At 37.6% G+C, this 21,175-nt stretch overlaps 1 protein-coding gene across 2 annotated transcripts in view; it reads right to left on the reverse strand.

The window, feature by feature from the left end:
* Positions 1–21,175, reverse strand: part of FUT8 (fucosyltransferase 8) — a 107,048-nt gene that overhangs the window by 79,057 nt on the left and 6,816 nt on the right. For both annotated transcript variants that reach the window (XM_051620994.1, XM_051620995.1), the window contains exon 2: positions 3,490–3,567. The gene's annotated coding sequence lies outside the window, so the exon portion shown is untranslated. The remainder of the gene's footprint in view (positions 1–3,489; positions 3,568–21,175) is intronic.

Consider the following 21,175-nt stretch of genomic DNA (forward strand, 5'->3'; position numbering starts at 1 on the left):
TCCAGCATTCTGATCATAAGTATCATTGTATTCTGGATTCTCCAATTTGGCAAGGTAATTTTTATTTGTTTGCAGATATTAAGTTCATGGCTCAAAACCGGACACAATTAGCTAGTTGAGTCCATCTCTAGCCTAAGCTGAGCAGAGGGATTTACACAGTATTTTATGACAGTGCTTCCATTTATTTATCTGGGTATAATGTGGGTTTTTTTGTGCATGATACTGTTGACTTAAGGTCAGCTCTTAACCCTTAATCTTCTTCAAAACTGTCAGCTATTCTTTATTCTCTATTTGCCTATTTTTCTTTAATTTAAAAGCAGTATTTTAGACTTGCCCTTAATGGCTTGTATCCCATTTTCCCCAGAACGTTCTAATTTCTTGGTTCATGTTAAATACTAATGCAATCTTCCAACTACTCTGCTGTCTCTCAGCCTGGCATTATTTTTCACTGCAGTAAACAGGCAAATCAATGGATACATTACTGACACCTTTTCTTGAGAAGAAAAAAATACAAGAAAGACTGTAGTTAGTGCTGCTGCACCAGAAATTACTTATACAGAAAGCTGGCCAAGCAATAAACTATCTTTCAAACACGAATCCAAGCTAAACCACTACCAGAATAAAACAGTGAACTGAAGCTGAATGTTAGAACAAGAAACAGACTTTGCAGATCCTCAGGAGAGGAGAAAGTAGTAAGCAAGAAAGACAGTAGATTCTCCAGAAACACAGAAGGATCATTCAGTTCTGATCCTGATAAGAAGGGGAGGACTAGATCAGTAACACACCCTTCTGAAAATATATTTTCCTTTTCTGTCAGGAATCACATGTAGATCTATTCAGATCCGTAGAAGAATATCTATCCAAGATTCCAAGTGTCCCTACAATACACCTTAGAGCTCAAAATGTAAAGGCCTTTTGCAGAGTTTAGTTCATCTTCAAAAGCCTATCACAGATTAATCTAATGCACAGTATGTCCAAGAAAGGATAAGAAAACGTTTTAGAATGTAATAAAAATGAGCAGTTCATCTTTCTTTGTTAATAAACAACAAAACTGCAGTTCATAGCACCAAGAAAAAGTATTAACGAGGGAGATGAATTAAATGCAGTTTTTCCCAGCCAGACTCTGACAGCAGAAAACAGTTCTGAATGCAATTCATTACGCCATCTGACAGAAAGCAGGAATCCAACACAATCCATAGACTATGTAATCACATAATATGGGAAAGGTACCCTTTGTTCAATTACTCAGTTACTTACCCCAACCTACCAGCACTACCTAGCTCTTACCTAGATATTAGGTTCAAATCAGCCTTCCTCCACTGCTCAATCTCCCTTAGTATTTGAGCAATGCATATAAAACAACTGGCTTAACTAGTGCTTCAGACACTGCAGCTTATAGACCTGCACAAATTACCTTCATTATCCTCCCACTCAAATTGAACAGAAAAGGCAAAAGAGAGGTTTCATGCCTCAACCAGTGTGCTTTGTCCTTGCTAAAGGAAGGATTGCATCTCTGCAAAAGATGCAACCATGATCACACTTTACAGACAAATCAAGGTAGTGTGAACACAGTACAAAATTAAGTATAAAGTATAAGCAAGCATACATGCATGCATTCAAGCTCATATTTAAAAATTAAAAAAAAAAAAAGCTTACAAAACTCAACTAAGATACAGACAAATTGCTGTATCATGTAACATCATGTACAAAGGACCAGCCAATTCTGACGAGAGGTTTGGACAAGTCATACAAGCTCTTTTTATGTACTTTTCATTCATTTCCAGGGCCTGGAACACATAGATGCTTCACACGAGGCTGTGTTTGGGACAGGAAAACTACTACAGAATTTGTAGTTATCTGCTAAGATTTTTTCCCTGCTCTGAATCAATGTTCGTATTTGGTATCAACAGGTCGCTCCTACTAACAGCAAGGGCAGAGGGGGATCTGGTGAGATTAGTCAATTCTAGTCTAAAGCTCTCACAGAAGCCGCATCTGTTTTTCTCCAAAGTCAAATCACCTATTTCCAGCCTATCAAGTTTAACACAGCATTACCACAAAGTGTCAGACAGATCCACTGACTGGCTGCTGCCTAACAGGACAGTCTATGCTCCTACACTCTTTGCTCCTGGCCTGCAGTCTCATTTCTTCCTTCGCACCACTTTAACATGTTCTGAACACTTATCTGAGCTGATCCAACCCACAAACCAAGAAACAAAACTAGCCACCCTTTTGCTGGGTCTGTGAAATAAATTCATTAACCAGTTTCAGCAGGAGTCAGATAGGGAGAGCAGGGTTTGGGAAATGGAAACAACCATTTCAGCAACAGTAAGCAGTTACAACAACTAACCCAGTTTCAAGTAGCCTAACTGGAAACTGGATGCTTGGAAAGCTACCACCATATTCTTTGTCCTGTTCTCGCCATGAAATCCTCAGAACATCATTTTAAATCCCACATTTTCCTTTTTTATTTGCTAACCATTCATTAAATTCTTAAGCTAACAAAGTACTCCAAGAGTTATGACTGTAAAAAAAAAAAAATCATAGTAATTGAGAGCACTTTAGATGTCTTCAGCTTGACAACCATTTCTGCAGTTGGATGAACAGTAAAAGCAAATTTGCTTGAGCTATTAGTCTAATTAGGTCAATTGTGAAAGTTCAAGAAACTTTCACAACCCTCTTATCCTTACCATAATTTTAAAAACTGATCATAACAGTCTTTTCTATAGTCGTATCAAAAAACAATAACATCATCATATGCTCGGTTTCCAAGCTCACAGAATTCAAGTTTCAGTGCAGTTCACTTCATTCTTTAATCAACTTGTCAGAAAGGAGTTACTACTCCTCTAATATTTATTATACTTAAAAAAAAAAAAAAATTACTATTATCATACTTATATAGATGATCAAAAAGGTAAAAATCTGTAATGTTAAGTTTTTAATACTCGTCACCATTTGAGAAAATCTGGGACTGAATCTAGGATAACCATCAGCACACAACAGTTTGCAGCCACAAGAGCTTAGCTTATAAGCTCATGTAATAGGGCCTGTGCTCAACTTCTACAGAAGTACTGAGAAATACAGTATTATTATTGTACCATTTATCTCTGAGAAATACATGTAGTATCTGCAATACAGACAAAAAGGCCCAAAACTACTGCCAAAGGATAAGGGCTTTGTACACAAGACAGAGGATACACAGTGAATGTATCACAGAATTTCTCTTTTTAGCGGTGAGAGGAAAGAAATGGGTGTAAGAGGAAAAGAAAGGGAAAACAGGTGTCTAATCGATCCAGTTCTGTCAGTAAACTGACATAAAAGCATAGGACCTGACCTCTCTTTTACGAAGTTTGCTTTTTCAGCTGACAATGATTTATCAACAGAAGGGCAGTTTTCAGCTGCTGTTTAAGTAGCATGGATTTCTTTAGTTTCTTAACATGTAGTTTTTGTCCCAGTGGAGGCAACACCCCAGAGGAAGTAGTACATACTTACCAGCAACAATTATTGTTCAAATTAATAACCTTTGGAGACTCTTCTTCCTTGCCTTCATTTTGAAGCTTAGGTAATTCTCTGAAAGTAGAAGAGGAATAGACTATCATTAGTTTTTATCCTTTTTTATCTTTATCCATGTTTTCGTCCTTTGACTGCTATATGCAACATTCAAGAGATGTATGCAGACACTCATTTAAATACTGCTCAGAATTTTATATGATTTGTGATTAGTTGACTAGTAGCTAAATTCATGTGAAAACAGAAATTTATACATACGAACAATCTCTATGTATTCTGAGGTTTAAAAAAAAATTATCTGCTTCATTGCCTAAAAAAACAAAAACAAACAAACAAACAAAACCCACCAAAAAAAACACAAAACAATGGCACCCATGTACAAAAATTAAGAAAGTCATAGTAAAAAAATGAGTGAATTCATCCTTGGGATATATAGCAAGGTGTTGGGAAAAAAAGAGAAAAAAATGTAGGATCAAGATCCTAAAACCAGATGCCAGAAATCATAACAGTAACCTCCTCAATCTGAAACAGCTGGAAAATTACAGGATCTACCTTTAAAAGAGATACAAGCAAATTCAGTTGGTTTCCACTTGTTGATTTATGTTCATACATAACACAACATACAGAATAGACCATATATAACATAGCAAATTGCTTTAAACAAAATCTTACTTTTGGGTATCAAAGCATGGAGTTACTATATCATTTTCTAACACTGGTCTCACTAACTCAGGATAGCTGTATACTGCTGAACTAAATTTTGATTCTTGACCATTTAACAGAAAAGCAATCAAAAGCTACACGTACTAGCTATATATATTTCAGAGCTAGACTCTGAAACAGCAATAAATTGGAAGTTGAAAAAGCTAATTTGTGAACCTGACTTCAAGTAAAGTAATAAAACCGGGGAAGAAAAGTAAATAGGAAACTGATTACAGCAACAATAGTACCAGGAATAGGAGTGAAGAGAAAATGATAAATGCTTCAGATAAATGTTTTTTATTGCAATGAGAATTCTGCCAAATTAGTTTTACTTTTTAATGAAAATTAAGTTATTCTGTATTTTGAAGGGAAGCTTCAGCATCTGTACTGTTAAACTAACAAGGTGAACTGGCAACTCTAAAATCTTAAAACCAGCCAATGATAAAATTTTTAAAAAGACTGAATTCTGTATTTTCTTTTCACTAATAAATTATTTAAAATAATCAGCACCTACAATGTCAGAGCCCATGAACTTCCTAAAACAGCGTGCCTGGTGGGAAGACCGAGCCTATTTTCATTTCCATCTGAGACTGACAGTTCGGGTATACTTCAGCTAAGGCAGCACTCAATGAAAAGGATACAGCTTTTTTTCACAGCTTTGTGATAAAGGATCTCAGAAATCCAAACAAAAAATATTACTCTCTTATCCCAAAAATTAACATCAGTGTCTTAGCTTTTCAGAAAGACTAAACTAGTTATTTTATTATACTTCTCATTAAAACAGTTACACTACCTATTTCATAAAAATTGAGAGGTCAAACTACCAGCTGCAGGTGAGTCAAGGAAGCTGAGCAAAAAGAATACAGAGCTAGGCCCTACATTGAACTCATTAGAGCATAGTCTAGAATGATGGCGACTTACAGTTATTATGCTGTACATTTCTTAAAAAAAATAAAACAACACTTTCCTCCTCCCTTGGCCATTTGGCTGGGGAAAACTGATTTAACTTTGAACATTGACACTAGACCCATATGCCAGGCCAGGACTACTTTCACAATAACACAGGAAGGACCAAACACCTCAATCAAAATCCCACCTTTAGTCAATGGCAAATTGACTTTGCTTCAGAAGAGGATAACTTATGAAACAAGAAAAATAAATATTGCCTTCTGATGTCTACAGGATACCAGTTGTGGCCCTGAAGAACAGAATTTGAAAAATTTTAAACTTTATGACAAATAATAATTAAATATTTCCTTGGCTGCTTTAGCCTCTTTCTTGAAGATTTCTGTTGTATCAACACCAAGAAATCTCATATGCTTGTTTTTAATTCCTGACTTCAGGATCAACATCATCTTACACAGTTTTTTTTACAGAAACATACAAAACAACAATTTGAACAATTTTCTTTCTCCCTATTGTTGATTCTGTAAGACTAGATCTCACCCTCGAAATTTCAAACAAGAGTTGTTATTAAGTTTATCCCACAGATGTACTTATTTCCAGCCATTTCTCTCCCACATACACACTCAATCAATAAAGGCTATATTTCTTCCTGTGCTTAACCTGCCAAATTCTTTCATTCTCCTTTAAGAAGGCAAGTTCAATTTCAGCATAATCACACTACCAGTTCTTTCTTTTCCCAATGACTATCTTTTCTGAGTTTGACTGTGATCAGAGCTATACACTGTCCTAAATGCAAATCAAACAGTGCATTATTGGCTGGTCCTAACGATCTTTTTTAACAGCTAAAAACCAGCTGGTGTGTCTTAGAATCGTGTTATTCTCACAAAGCCGCATCATCTGAGAAGGAAACAGATCAGTATCTGGGACATACAACAACAATCTACCTCCAATTACCACTCTAGTTAAACCAGGAGTTCTTGTCAGTGGTCAAGTACATGAATTTGCAATTTATTTATTTTAATTAAACTTAAATAATTTTCTCTTACAACAAACACATAAATCACTCTCAACTACTAGCTATGGTAATCCTGCCTTCTCTAGTATCAGCAATATCAGAAGAACACAGACCAGTTTTTAAGTGAAGATTCTTGCTTATTTCAGTGCTCGCTCTACGTTTTCAAGTAGCTGTCAGAGAAGTGACTGCTAGGGAAAATAGTACTGCTAAGAGCTAATGAAAAGCAGAATATGCTAAATCCATTAAATGGAAGGATCAAAGCCAAATCACCTAACAATTTTGCAGAGAAACTTTTACTACCATGGGTTTGAGAAGGACACAGAATTATTCAATGACATTCTACTTCAAACAAGATAGAGATCTGGAGGTATAATTTCTCAAAATTCCTAAAAACAAACCAAAAAGACAGGTATTTCCTCACACTTGTTTTTCCTTATCAGATAGGACTTTGCCACTTTCCCCTTGCTCTAAGACTACACCATTTTAATGGCACAAATAATAATTAGGAGCAAAATGCAGTATCATTAAGTGCTTACCCTTACTGGAAGAAAGTATAAAACAGTTGTTATAAGGTATGAAGTCCCTTCATGACATTTAAATTTTCAAGCATAGTGACTTTGCAAGGCATAAATCAAGAACAGCCTACAAAACTGATAAAATACACAGAACTATATATTATCTGCTGATTTCTTTCATGAACATATTGAAGTGCCAAACTAAGAATCAAGACACTAAATATCTTCCCAAACATAAGCACATTTTTAATCTATTTGCTTGTTAGGAGGTAGGTCATCCAGAATGTAATAAACCACTGTGACAGTGTGCAGTTCTCAAGGTCTTTCCTTGCTCCCCTCCTTCAAGACACATTGGCTCAACTACTTGACTCATTATTCCCTTTTATTTAAAAAATACATTACCCTAACCGGCACATCCCAATATTCCCAGAGAACAAGTCACTGTCGTTTAGTACCTCCAGCCCTTCATTTTTCACTTTTCAAAGTTTCATGTGTCCTACAGTGACATTGCTAATACATTACACACTTGCATGCGTAGAGCAGATTTGGAGAAAATCTGGGAAAATACTGCAAGCACTGGCCTTCTCTTAGCTCTCTCAAACATATGTTATGTTTCTTTTCCCCAGAGTCCCACTTCTTCTCAGCCATTTGAAGCGCCATCTGTGCTTCCCAGCCTGGCAAGCTAAAAATCTGCTGTCATTCATATCACTAGCGAGCAAACTAAAGATAAAGACTGTTCTCTTTAATAAAATAAGACTCAAAAATGGCAATCTACATCACAGCTCCAAAGTAATTAGTGGCAAGCTTGATTAGTTAAAGGGTCTTAGGAAGGAAAAGGTGGCAAACACTAGACCATCTTCAGAACTTCCTTGATCTCTGTAAACTAATGCAAAAACTATGGGGAATAAAATAGGAGTACCTGGAAATATCACAAAGTAAATGAAAATACGACTCAATTGACAACAGCACACTTTGTGAGATTCTACATAGTTAGAGGGTACACTTGACTCAGGAAGCACAGGTACAGAGAGCGGAGCAGGAAGTTCTGTCTTTAATATCTAAGGTCTGTATACTTGTTCTGAGATCCAGAATGCAAGAGAAGCCAAAAACTCAACATAACATTAAAGTGAGAAAGTTACAGTGAGAAAAAAGTGTAGATCTATACACTACCAAAAAAGAAAATGTAAGTGGATAAGGGTTTGAAAGGTTATTTTGGTTTGGGTTGGGTTTTAGTTATTGATTTGTTTTTTTTTCCAGACAGCAGAATAATTCAAAGCATAAGATTTAATATTAATGATTCAGACAACAGGCATTTCAGGAAGCAGATCATAGATATAACCAAATTAACCTCTAGCTGGTAACTGGCTTGACTATGGGCTTTATGAAAGTTAACCTAAAAGGCTATATCAATATACTGATGCCTGAAACTTCCCCAGATGCTGAAATGCAAATCATCACATTAGAACAAGCCCTTAAATACTTTTTATAAAGGTCAACTGCACTCTTTTAACCTCTGGGAACAGTCTGAGGTTATCACATTATCACATGACCAGAAAGACTTCCAAACAGTACTGCACATGCAGGTACCTGTTTTGAAGGCTGAGATTAACAGAAATAACAAATGTTAATCCATGCCAGATGTCCTCAGTCCCAGACAATGGCCCACTTTGTTAGTGTTGACACAGCCAAAAGGCATCTGAAATCAAACCAGCTTAAGAAAACAAAAACTAAGTACAGATAAAGTCAGGAAGAGTACATAAAACTAAGAAAAGGGGAAGCTAGCAACCATCTTCAGAAATTTAACCAAAAGAATGTGGAGATTTAGAGGCAAGGGAATCACACAAAGAGGACACTCTCTCTAGACACAGGCTACTGAAAGGAAAGATTGAAAAAAGCTGTCAGGAAAGCCCAAGTAAGCAAGTTGTTACATGAGAATGCAGACACCATGAAGAAGAAATAAAAGCTAAACTGCTGGCAAAGCCCAATCTCTCTCTCTGTTTGCTTTTGAGGAAGGAAATTGTTTGTGCATTACAGCTTCATGATCATTTGTTAAAGGGCATTGCAATTAGTTCAAAAGAGAAAGCCTATCCTACGAAAAGACATGGCTATGAATACCATGTTTGACAGTCTCAGAAAAAAAAAAATCAAGATCTAGATCAGCAAGCTTCACAGAAGGACAATATAATGCATGTCACTGAAAAACAATTGTGATGTTGAAAACAACAAAAAGGAAGACAGCTGCAAGCCAAAAAAAAAAAAGCAAACCTATTTTGTTTCTATGTCATATTTATATACAAGTTAGAGGGCCTCGTTATTAATTAAAAGTGCTTATTTTAAACTGTTGGATTAAATTCACCCTATCAAACTTCAGACTAAGATTAAGGAGATTAAGTTTTTTAAAGATGTAAAAATATATACCTTACACAAATACCAGTCTGAGTCTTTTAGAGTCAGATAAATTTATATTGAAAGAGAAACAGAAACACCAACAGAATTACTAAGAATTCTTTTTGTACATATTCATATAGTAGCAGATTAATAGAAAGAAACAGCATTTTTTATTCTGCCTTCGACGCCTTTTCTTTTCCTTCTTCTTTCCTTTTTTAATGCCTTCTTTAAAAGGTACGCTGTTCAAACCTGCTCACAGTGAGCACACAGTTTGATACTGCTATGGAAATACTAGGAATTTGTACAAAACTTTGTCTTTTATTTTAAATTTTTCCCACAAGAACCAAGTAAATAAGTATCATAGCATTTTATTCCAAAGCCTATAATCAAGCAGGTTGAGTGACTGTGCTTTTATTAACTGATTGGTCAAATAGCAGTAAGTCGACACCGACAAGACTGTGGTCAGCTTCACTGCTGTGACTCAGAACCGTATCAGCAGCCGTTCAGATTTCAAAGATTGTATTCATTTCATACTGCTGCCATTGCTGCTCCCTGGGAAGGCTATGAACAGATGCAAACAGTGTTCAGCATCCACAAAGCTGAGAAAAAAGGAAGAGACACAGCTAGCCTTGAGGCGAGACAGCACTGCAGCTTCATGATTATCACACAAGCTAATCAAAGGTAGATCTTCTAACAAAGGTCAAGATGACTATCAAAGCTGAAATTCCAGCAATTAAGATCAAAGAAGTGGTCAGGGATATTCAGCAAGAAAAATCTGAAAGACCTTTATTAAGTTTGTCTGTTAGGTGGCTGATGGTGCCTGATAATAAAGGAAGCTGAAAATTTTGATTTAATGTCATTCCATTAGCATGAATATTGCACCAAAATATGTAATTTGTATATTTCAGCACACCAGAAAGTGTCTTTGAAAATATTCCTCGATACTACACATCCAGCTTTACAGAGCCTAAATGTTAGGGAAAAAAACATGTACTAACACTGTGGTACATTTAATTTCAGAGAGGTTTCACGTCTTTTAAGTTGCTCGTATGTGAATAATCTTTGACACATCTTTTCCTTGAGCATGCTTCACCACAAACAGACTAAAATAATGTGATATTAAGAAGAGCCTATTGCTAAATGTATGCATGAAGGGTACTCTGGAGTGTTTCTGGTCTTTTCCCCTATCTCAAATTTTTACTATCCATTAGGCAATCTTGCATTACTCTCTTTATTCCTCTGATGCTTAATTTATTAAGGTAATTTTAAGAAAATTAACATATGTCTTCCCTACTTAGGAATAAAAACCATGTATCACTTTTAAAGCTACACGTTGAGTTTAATCCAGCTGAATTGCATCTTTTTATCTCTTTCACTCTACAAGGTATGAAAGAAAGCAAACAGACTCACTGCAATGATTTCACTGTGGGTTAAAGGCTCCACAACTGAGAGTTCTTCATTCATATCCAAAACAGTAATCCATTGTCAGTAATCCATTGTCAGTAATTCAGGCTTCCCTACACTATCCAATGACTGTGGTACAAGCTACCCTATGTGACCAGTATTAGATACAACACAGTACAATTTTATAGTTATTATATATATAAAATATGGATCTTTATAATCTATACTATGTGTATAAGCTAGTTCATAGAGCAAAAAATTTCATAAATTATACCAAGCATCACTTCTGTTTTTCTTCATAACAACAGCTTCATTTAGTGATAGATCTCCCTTTCCCACAGCAGTCAAGAGGTGCTGGCAGAAACCATGCAAAAAAGACAAGGCAGTACTCAAACACCAAGGGATATGAAATACTGAAATAGCTGAGAGACAAAATGTTTTGTTAAGGTTCAAACTGCAACTTCAAGAACTGATGACTCTTCCTCCCAAATATCATTTATCCACATATTACACATGCTAATTGAGCAACTGTCATCAATTACACATTTGTATTAAGTGTAGCTCAGGGAAGACAGTCCCCTGCAACAGTATAAAAGCCATTAGAAATCACAGTTCAAAAGACAATATTCCATTTTGGATTACCATATTCCAGCAGAAACTTTTCACACTGACATGTGTGCCAATACAACACAAAAAGTATTTACACTGATTATTCTTAAATACTGTCCCAGCATATTTGGTTTGGGGTTGGTTTTTTTAATGTTAGTACATACTAACTGTGCCCACCTGGGACTATCCACCTTCAATATAACGGTAAGTCTTCACACAGCCCATCCAAACACAACTGAATTCTCAGACGGGAATTCACAGTTCACATCACTTTTTTCTCTGTAATCACATTTGACCTAACATATAAACAAAAAAATGCCATCATCTAAGGGCTCTGAGAAATAGACACCCTTCAACACCAGGTGATGGCAGTTAATAAACACCACATTTTCAAGCAACAACCAAGGAAAGAACTGTCCAAAGGAGCATTCCAAATGCTACCATTCCAAAGCACTTAGGATTTCACCTCTTTTGGTAAGGTGTATCTAAGCCGGACAAGGAAAGAATCAGTATCCTTGTGGTTGCTTCTGCCAGGGAAGGCAAGAAGTTTAAGCAACAACAATACCACACATTTGCAAGAGACTTCAGGAAAAAAACCACTAACAAAAAGTTATTTGTCAAAAGATTCCCTGTTTGTTTAGACTTTGAGGAGAACCCAAACAACTGAACTGCCACACTATAACATTAGGCACACAAGCTGTTCTTTACTGCCCTATAAGTCAAATCCATGGAAACCTCTCCAGTAAACAAAAAACTGTACTGGATAAATATGGAAGGTGCCACTGAATTACAACCATTATTTACAAACTTCTGAGCAGGAAACACCAATCTTCATTAACTCCCAGGATGCACCTTTGCTGCATAACATAGTGTGAGCATATTGCAACATTCCACATCAGTGTCATGAGAAAAGATATTTAAATAAACATTTAAAGACTGTGAAAAATGTTTCTGTATTTATGGTAGATATATAAACATTAAGAAAGTCAGACGAAGGCTGTTTAGAATCTAAATGCACTTTTGAGAGAGCACTCTGAAATTAACAAGATACAGTTCTGCTTCCTATTCTTCATGTTTACTTTCAAACATAACCATGTAATTGATATTTTGCTTCACATTTCTGACAGGATACTAAACCATATCTCCATCTACTACCTCAGATTTTTAGAAACACAAAAAATCAGTCATATAAATCAATAAAGCCAAAAGGCCTTCAAGATTAATAATTTATTTTCCTAAACAAAATGCTGCAAAGCACATTCAAAATATCATACAGGTGCCTTAATAAACATGGCATGACTTGACAATACCTATAAATCTTATTACAACGTATCATAGCAAATTTTATGCTTGCCTTCTAAAATATATACTTATTTCACAAATCTATTCTACTTTAAGGAGAGGGATCCCTGCCTAAGAAAGCAGGATGATATTTAACCAAGAGCAAACCTGCAATCTGACAGGCCCAGTACTACAGAAGCAAGTACAGTACAAAGAACTAAGAGAAAGTTAGCAAACCAGCAAAATTTACATTATATAAAAGTACTGATCAAGGATCAGTTTGGGAAAGAAAAAAACAAAACAAAACAAAAAAACAACCAACAAACATCTATTTTAAAAAAATTATTATAAAAAGGATTTCTATTTTATCTTTTCCAAATGCTAACTGATGTCAACCTAACATGAAAAGTTAGATAAAAAAAGATATTTTAATGACAAGTGAAACTCAAAATACTGAGTTGCCTGAAGAACTATCCAGAAGCAATAGTATTCTTAGCACTGCATGCAAGTTAATTTTAATTCAGCATAAATCCACAGGCACTTAACTTGAGCATCATTAAAACTCCATCAAAAAATAAATAACTTTCTCAAGGAAAAATACAGAAAACCCTGCAATTATGTCTTCAGATAAATTAATGAGACCCTCATTTCAAAAATTAATTTCAATCATTCTACTTACCTGAATAAGATTACAGCATCCCTGTAGAAATGCTGTTTACAGTTATTACAATTGATGACAAAAAGATAGGAAAAATAAAGTCATATTACATGTTATTTATCAAATATTATTTCAACAAAAGCTAACCATAATTGTCAACCAATAATCAGAATTCTGTTATAAATTCAGCTCTTCCGCAACATTTGGACTAATATTTTTGTGCTCCCTCTGTCTTTGTAACTCATTTCTGAGGTCTCCTGCTTTCCATCCTGCATCTGACATAAGGTGAAGTACATTAGATGTCCTCAGATTAATGACACAAATTTAAAACAAACAAACAAAAAAACCCACACACAACCAAAAAACCCAAACAAACAAAGAAAAAAAAAAGCTGTAACAGAGAAATAGGAAAGAAGCTGATAGGTATCAGAAGACAACTCAGTCCAATACAGAATCATTCCTAGCTGCTTATGCAATAAATTAAAAAATATACTGAGACTCAGGAAGCCATCTTGCAATTAAGATCCATACACAGTTTAAATTGTAGTGACCTGCACACTCCTGAGGTGTGTAATCTCCATACTGCTTTTGGCACAAGCCTATCTTTTTGGAATCAAGTCTCAAATACTGGGATATGTTAAATGCCAACAGAAGAGCATCCTCCCTTGAGTAAACAAACAAAATCACAACACTGCATGGAATCACAGAACAGGTGAGATTGGAAGGGACCTCTGAAGGTCACCTTATCCAACCCCTAAGTGGGTTCTACCTAGAGCCAGTAGACCAGGAACATGTCCGGATCGCTTTCGAGTCTCTCCAAAGATGGTGACACCACAACCTGTCTGGACAACCTGTGACAGTGCTCAGACACCCTCACAGTAACAGTGTTTCTTTATGTTCAGACAGAACCACCTGTGTTTCAGTTTATACCCATTGTGTCTTGTCCTGTCACTGGTCAGCACTGAAGAAAGCCTGTCTCCAACTTCTTTGTATTTTCCTGAACTGAGAGTCAGTTTCATGTTTAGGAATTAGTGATCAACAAAACAGTTAACTTGAATGGGTACAGGCCTCTGCTGCTCTTTATGAATTCCCTGGCTGCTGGTTAAACTCAGGCAGTTACTTATAACAGAGGAATCTGCAAGTAGTTGGTATAGGTGATTACACCACCTGCATGGTCTTGCTTTTATCTCAAAGTGCAGCAAGAACTTCTAATGCGAACATCCTTTAGGATTAGAGTTGGGGTTTTTTTTGTGAGGGAACTATATAATAGCTCAAATGACAAGAAGGGAAAGCTTCTCTCCACAGAGAGGATCTGCTCTGCACAGTCCATCAGGGGGGAAAAATTCAATCTGGGCTCCTCCAATTGATGCTGCAGGAACACAGGGTGCCCAACATCTGAAGGGATGTATGATTTGGTTACTATCTATACCACTTTTCTTAGTCTGTCTTATTAAAACAGTTACCTTATTAAGCCATTTGATGTTGGGCCTTTCTTAGTGAGATCCAGAAAGTACACTGCACTGTCTCTCAGCTCACCTTTACTCCAGTACCTCCCTCCAGGTATTTATACATGTTGATAATAACTCCCAAAGCCTTCTCTGGGCTAACCAGTCTCCAACTCTCTCAACCCTTCCTCATAGGACAGGTGTTTCAGTTCCTTCATCATTTTCATGGCTCTTTGCTGGACTCTCTCCAATGTCCCTGTGTCTCTTGTTCCAAGGAGCCCAGAACTGGACATAGTACTCCAGGTGAGGCCACACCAGTGCTGATTAGAGGGAAGAATCAACTCCCTTGAACTACTGGCAACACTCCTCCCCATACAGCCAAGGATACCACTAGCCTTTCTCACCACAAGGGCACATTGATGGCTCACGTTCAACTTGGTGTCCACCAGGAATCCAAAGTCCTTTTCTGCAAAGCTGCTCTCCAGCGTGTTGGTCCCCAGCAACTGGATTTTTGACTCCCCAGGTTCAGGTCTTGGCATTTCCCTCTGTTGAACTCCAGGAGGTTCCTGTCAAACCCTTCTTCCAGCCTGTTGAGATACCTCTGAACAGCAGTACAAACCCTCCAGCATATTACCTACTCAGTTTTGTTGCATCAGCTAACTTGCTAACAGTGCACTTCAGCACCACCATCAAAGTTGTTAATGAAGATAAGAAACAGGACTGGATCTAGTATTGACCCCTGGGGCATATTGCTACTTACAGGCCTCCAACTAGACCATGTGCCACTGATTGCCACCCTCTGGAACCAGCCATCAAGCAAGTTTTCAATACACCTCATTGTCTGCTCATCCAACCCATACCTTGGCAGTTTCCCTGTGTCAATCTTATGGGAGACAGTGTCAAAAGCCTTACTGAAGTCTAGACAGTATCCTCTGCTCTCCCTTTGCATACCAAGCCAGTCGTTTCACCACAGAAGGTTATCAGAGTTGGTCAAGCATGACTTCTTCCCCTTGGTGAATTCATGCTGACTACTTCTGATCACTTTCTGGTCTTTCACATGCCTGGAAATGGTTTCCAGGATTAATTGTTAAATCACCTTCCCTGTGATCAAAGTGAGGTTCACCAGCCTGTAGCTCCTTGTCCTCTCTTGCCCTCCTTGAACATAGGAGTAACATTTGCTTTCCTCCAGTCCTTGGGCACTTTTCACAATTTCCATGAGCAGATATAGCCAAGAAAATAACTTAGACAAGAAAGACAGCAAGTTGCCAAAACACACTCACAAAAAAAAGGTCCTTATAGAAGTGCAGGGGATCCAGGTATCCCCATAATATGGAGCATTTCCTTGGAAAAATGGCCCTGCCTAATTATCAGAACTGTAGTTCTGTTTGCAGAGCACAAACACACCCTCTGAGTAAGACCAATGAGAAAAAAAAATGCCACATAGCAAGGAAAAATAATTCTTTATTTCAGCAGGGAATCAATTGTAACAGTGTACAGACCAACCCTAGAGACTTTCATACAGCTAACTAATCCACTTAGGGAGGCATATAGACCTGACAGTTACCCTTCTATACTTGTGAAGAATGAGAGCAAGCCTGCCCTGAAAAGTCATAGCTCTGAAATAGCGAAGCTGAGGTTGACACAGTTCAAACAGCAGATGTAGTCACTATCTGTGTAAGAAAATGTGCCATGAAAGACAAGAGTCCTGGAAGTCCTAATTGAATCACAGAATAGTCATGGTTGAAAAGGACCACGGAGATCACCGAGTCCAACCATCATGACAAAAAAAAATCCCAAAAAACCACACACAAAATACACACAAAAAAACCCCCACACAACAAAACTCCAAACAAACACAAACACCACACACGCTCCACCAAATAACACCCACCAAAAAAAACCCCTACAATCTCAGCCACTAGAGCATGCTCTGAAGTGCCACATCTACACGTTTCTTGAATACTTCCAAGGATGGTGACTCAACCACATCCCTGGGCAGACTGTTCCAGTGTCTGACCACTTTTTCAGTAAAGAAATTCTTCCTAATGTTGTCCAGTCTAAACCTCCCCTGCTGCAATTTCAGACCATTTCCTCTGGTCCTGTCATTATTAACTTGGGAGAAGAGGCCAACACCCAGGGCTAGCATGATCTTATCTCTTGTAGGACTTCAGAAAACAGTGGACTTGCAAGTAAGCAAAACTTAACATTCTGTAAAATGGCATCTCAAATTTATTCTATGGAGAGCATAAGGTCAAAACATCTATGATCCTGTGATTTCTGGCTGAAACCAGCATTCCCTGCCCCCTCCCTGGAAGTGTTCAAGGGCAGGTTGGATGGGCCTATGAGCAATCTGGTCTAGTGGGAGGTGACCCTGCCCATGCAGGGGGATTGGAACTAGATGATCTTTAAGGTCCCTTCCAACCCAAGCCATTCTATGATTTTATGATCCTGTTACATCTCAATACACGTTTTTATGACCTTACTGGCAAATTGCAGTACTAGTACTCAGGGTATTAGCTGTTCTTGGCTTAATAGCTTGAAGCACCTAGTGGTATATCAGAGAAGTGTGTTCAGCATGCCTGAGGATAAACTGAAAGCACATGATTTTGTGCACACAGATCTGAAGAGCAATGAACTGAGTAGAGACAATGTTCTCTCAGCACTTCTGTAGGCATAAAATCTGCAGAATTATTATCTATCATTATCTATGCATGACACTGCAATATGTTGTACAGGAAAATCAAACAAGCATTTTAATTTATGCTGAACTCTGTGTCTTGTGTGTATGTCTAGTGCCTCGAGAGACCAATGTTTCTTTGCTCTACGTTGTACTCAATCCCTCATCCTGTAAGAGTGCTATCCACTGTAATCAGGTAGAGAGGAAGGATAAAAGGGCTTTCTCACATGCATTCCAAGGGTCCTGCTGCCACTGAAGGAAAAAAATTACATCAGAAGAAATCAGCATCTTGCTAAGGGACAACATCCCCTGCTCCCTAGGAAATACACAACGCCTATTCACATCTGCAGAGTTTGAAGACTTTGTCACCAGGTGTAATGTAAGCTGTAATATTAGCCAAATTGCCATCCATCTTTATAGCCTGGTAGGGCAAACTTAATAGTATTGATACAGCACCACCTCACTGAAGTTAAAAGACAGCAGAATTGCAGAGAGAATGTCTACAAGTCCAACACAAAATCAAGAGCACTGACTAGGCATCTGCAATGAAGAACAACTTAAGGAAAACATCTTCCAACGCCACTCTGTCCTAAACAGTGGGTCACATCACAACATAAAGGTGTGACTCATACTGTCCTAATTGCTATAATTTGAAAACACCTCATGAAATGGACAGATGAAAAAGTAAGATGCTGTACTGTTAAAAAAAAAAATCCCAAAAGAATAGTGAAACAGACCTAACACAGAGAGATGTGAAGACATGCATTCAGAAGATTGTGAACTGTGAGCAAGTCTTTACAAAAGCTAAAAAATTCAAACCACATAAAAAAAAGGAACTGTAGAGACTATCTAAGTACACCAAGGCATGGCACAACACCACAAAGATGTCTCTGTGCAACCAAATCATAAATAGTGGAAACAAACTAATTTATTTTTTTAAGGAATATTTTTCTTCTGTGAATTCAAACCTTGCAGTATATAGGGACAAATGCTTGCATCTGAGAAAAACTAAAGACATAATGTTCTCAGTCTTATACAACTTGATGGAGAAAAACAGAGAAAAGAGACCATCAACACACTACACACATTGTAACAGCAAAAATCATTCAGTCTGAAGTATACAATCGCCTAATGTGCAAACATTCTACAGATTGTCAAACAAAGAAAGCTGTTTAGGCAACACTCAGAAAGAGACAGGATGTCAGCTAAGTACAGCATATCAGAAACATGTATACATGTTTCAGGTATATTACATATATGTAATATTTTATAATCATAAATAGAGGCACAGAGCTAAAGACAAAGGCTAGAGGTAATTTTAAAGCTGACGTTTTTTAAAGAGGTCAGTTGGTCAACAGAAATCTCCTTACAGGCAGAGACTTTAAAGAAGTTTAAGCTCAAAAAAGCCTGACAAAGGTATTCGTACCCATACAAATCAGACTAACCCTAAAAAGTTACTATGACACTGTGCAAGTTCTACCCAAATTATGGTGGAGTTCACCATAAGTAATTTAATAAACAAGAGATGAACATTTGGAGGTTGTTGGAACAGAATTCTTACTGTTCTTTTACAAAACCTTTTGGAAGGGCAATGCTTTGAAGACATATTCTAACACATAGCAAGTCTGAATTAACTTACATAAGACATTCACAGCAATGTTTCATGAGCTTCTAAAACAGTATTTACCTTTCAGAATTAATAATGTCATGGTGACAGTAATTGATATTAACTGTCTCACAAAAGAAACTCTCTAATACTACCGAAAATAATTTATCTTATTACTATAAAATGATGAAGAAAACATAATGAAAGCAGACTCCCAAAAAGCATTTACATTCAAAATTAATATTGTTAACATAAAGCAATTGTAGCAGCACAAACTTCGACAAATTCTAGAATGACCAATACCCGCAGCGTTTCTTTTTTGTTTTTAATGTATTAATATCTAATACTTGATGAAAGTAAGAAAAACGGTTCATTCATTGGAAACTATGCCTTATTACAGAAAACACCACTTGTCTTAGGGAGGATCCCTAAAAACTACAGGTTAGCACATCCACGTAAAGAGGCAAAAACCTCAGAAAAGGGTAATTCAAAGACTTACACTTAGCATCTCATGCTTCATAACAAAAGATTAAAAAAATATATTAAAAAATATATCTGCAGGCTGTCATTTAAGAGCAGCCCTTTGCTATGGGCAACTCTTCTGCTTTGAAGACTCATAGCTAAAAGTCTTGCAGAACAGTCATGGGGATTCTTATATCTTAGGACTGCTTCTTTTCTTTTATTTGTTTCTCATCCTCACTCTGAAAACACAGAGGGGGAAGAGAGGAAGAAAAGAACAGGAGGAAATAGTAACTGTGAGGGAACTAGCGTATAATGTATCGGGGGCAGGGGGAACAAACCTCAGAATTTATTGCAACTGATTTAGCAGATACTCAACAAAATCACCATCTTGATATGATGCATTATGAAATACATAATATCAATTTACATATATATCATTACAAATGACCCAGAAAGATCACCTATTTTTAAGGCAGCCAGATACTTCCCTGTAGGAGATTAATTTTTCAGTTTCTTTTAAGTTGCCAAAGGCTTCCCAAGATCAGCCATTCTGTGCCAGGTGTTCAGCTCAAAGCTGAGCTACTTAAATGTTTTCATTGTACACAAAACATTTTTTCCCCTTTCCAAGGAAAGCTACAGAAAAACACACTTTCACTCACTGCAAAAGGCTATTTTTTCTTTAAAAAGTTTAATCACTTGCACACTTTAAACTCCATGTGCATCTTCCTAAGAGACAGCAAAATGCATATCCTGACAAACAAATGTTTTTGTCAAGCTCCCTGTAACATTACTGTTACTGATTTTGTTTTGGTATATTAGGGTTGAGTCACCTACACATTCTGTCTGTACTGACTGCATTCCAGTATAAGCCTTCTGGGAGCTACGCATCCACAGTCGTAGACTCACAGGATAATAATACAGGTTGGAAGGAACCTCCACATGTCCCTAGCCCAATCGCCTGCTCACAACAGGTTACTTAGCTTTATCCAGCTGGGTTTTGTAAGACAGAGGCTGCAAAGCTTCTCTGGGCAACCTCTTCCACAGCTTAACTATGCTCATGGATTGAAAATTTTTCTTTATACCCAGTCTGAAACTTCTTTGTTTCAATTTTTGACCACTGCCTTGTGTGCTCCAACCACGTGCTGCAGTACAGAGCCTGACTCCATCTTCTTGGTGATCTCCACAAAATTATTCTGGTTGGAAAAGACCTTTAAGATCATCTAGTCCAACCATTAACCTAACTCTACACAGTCCAGTGCTAAAACATATTCCTAAGCACCACATCTACACATCTTTTAAACACCTCCAGGGATGGTGATTCAATGACCTCTCTGGCCAGCCTGTTTCAGAGTTTCATAACTCTTTCAGTGAATAAGTTTCTTCAAATATCCAGCCTAAACCTCCCCTGGCACAACCTGAGGCCATTTCCTCTCTCTATCATTTGTTACTAGGCAGAAGAGACCAACCCCCACATTGCTACAACCTCCTTTCAGGTAGTTGTAGAGAGCCGTTAACATCTCCTCTCAGCCTCCTTTGCTCCAGGCTAAACAACTCCAGTTCCCTCAGATGCTCCTCATAAAACTTTTTCTCCAGACCATTCATCAGTTTTGTTGCCTTTCTCTGGACATGCTTCAGGACCTCAGTGTCCTTCTTGTACTGAGGTGCCCAAAACTGAACACAATATTCGAGGTGAGGCCTCACCAGTGCCAAGTATATGGGGGCAATAATTTCCCTACTCCTGCTGGCCACAGTATTTCTGATACAAGCCAGGATGGTGTTGGCCTTCTTGGCCTAATGGGCACACTGCTAACTCATGTTAAGTCGGCTGTTGACCAGCACCCCCAGGTCCTTTTCCTCCGGGCAGCTCTCCAGTCACTCTTCCCCAACCCTATAGCATTGCATGTGGTGCAGGACCCAGCACTTGGACATGTTGAATATCATCCAGTTGGTCTTAGCACATCAATCCAGCAGGTCCAGGTCCCTCTGCAGAGTCTTCCTAC

This window comes from Apus apus, chromosome 5 (assembly GCF_020740795.1).
Source record: "Apus apus isolate bApuApu2 chromosome 5, bApuApu2.pri.cur, whole genome shotgun sequence".
NCBI classification, from domain to species: Eukaryota; Metazoa; Chordata; class Aves; order Apodiformes; family Apodidae; genus Apus; species Apus apus.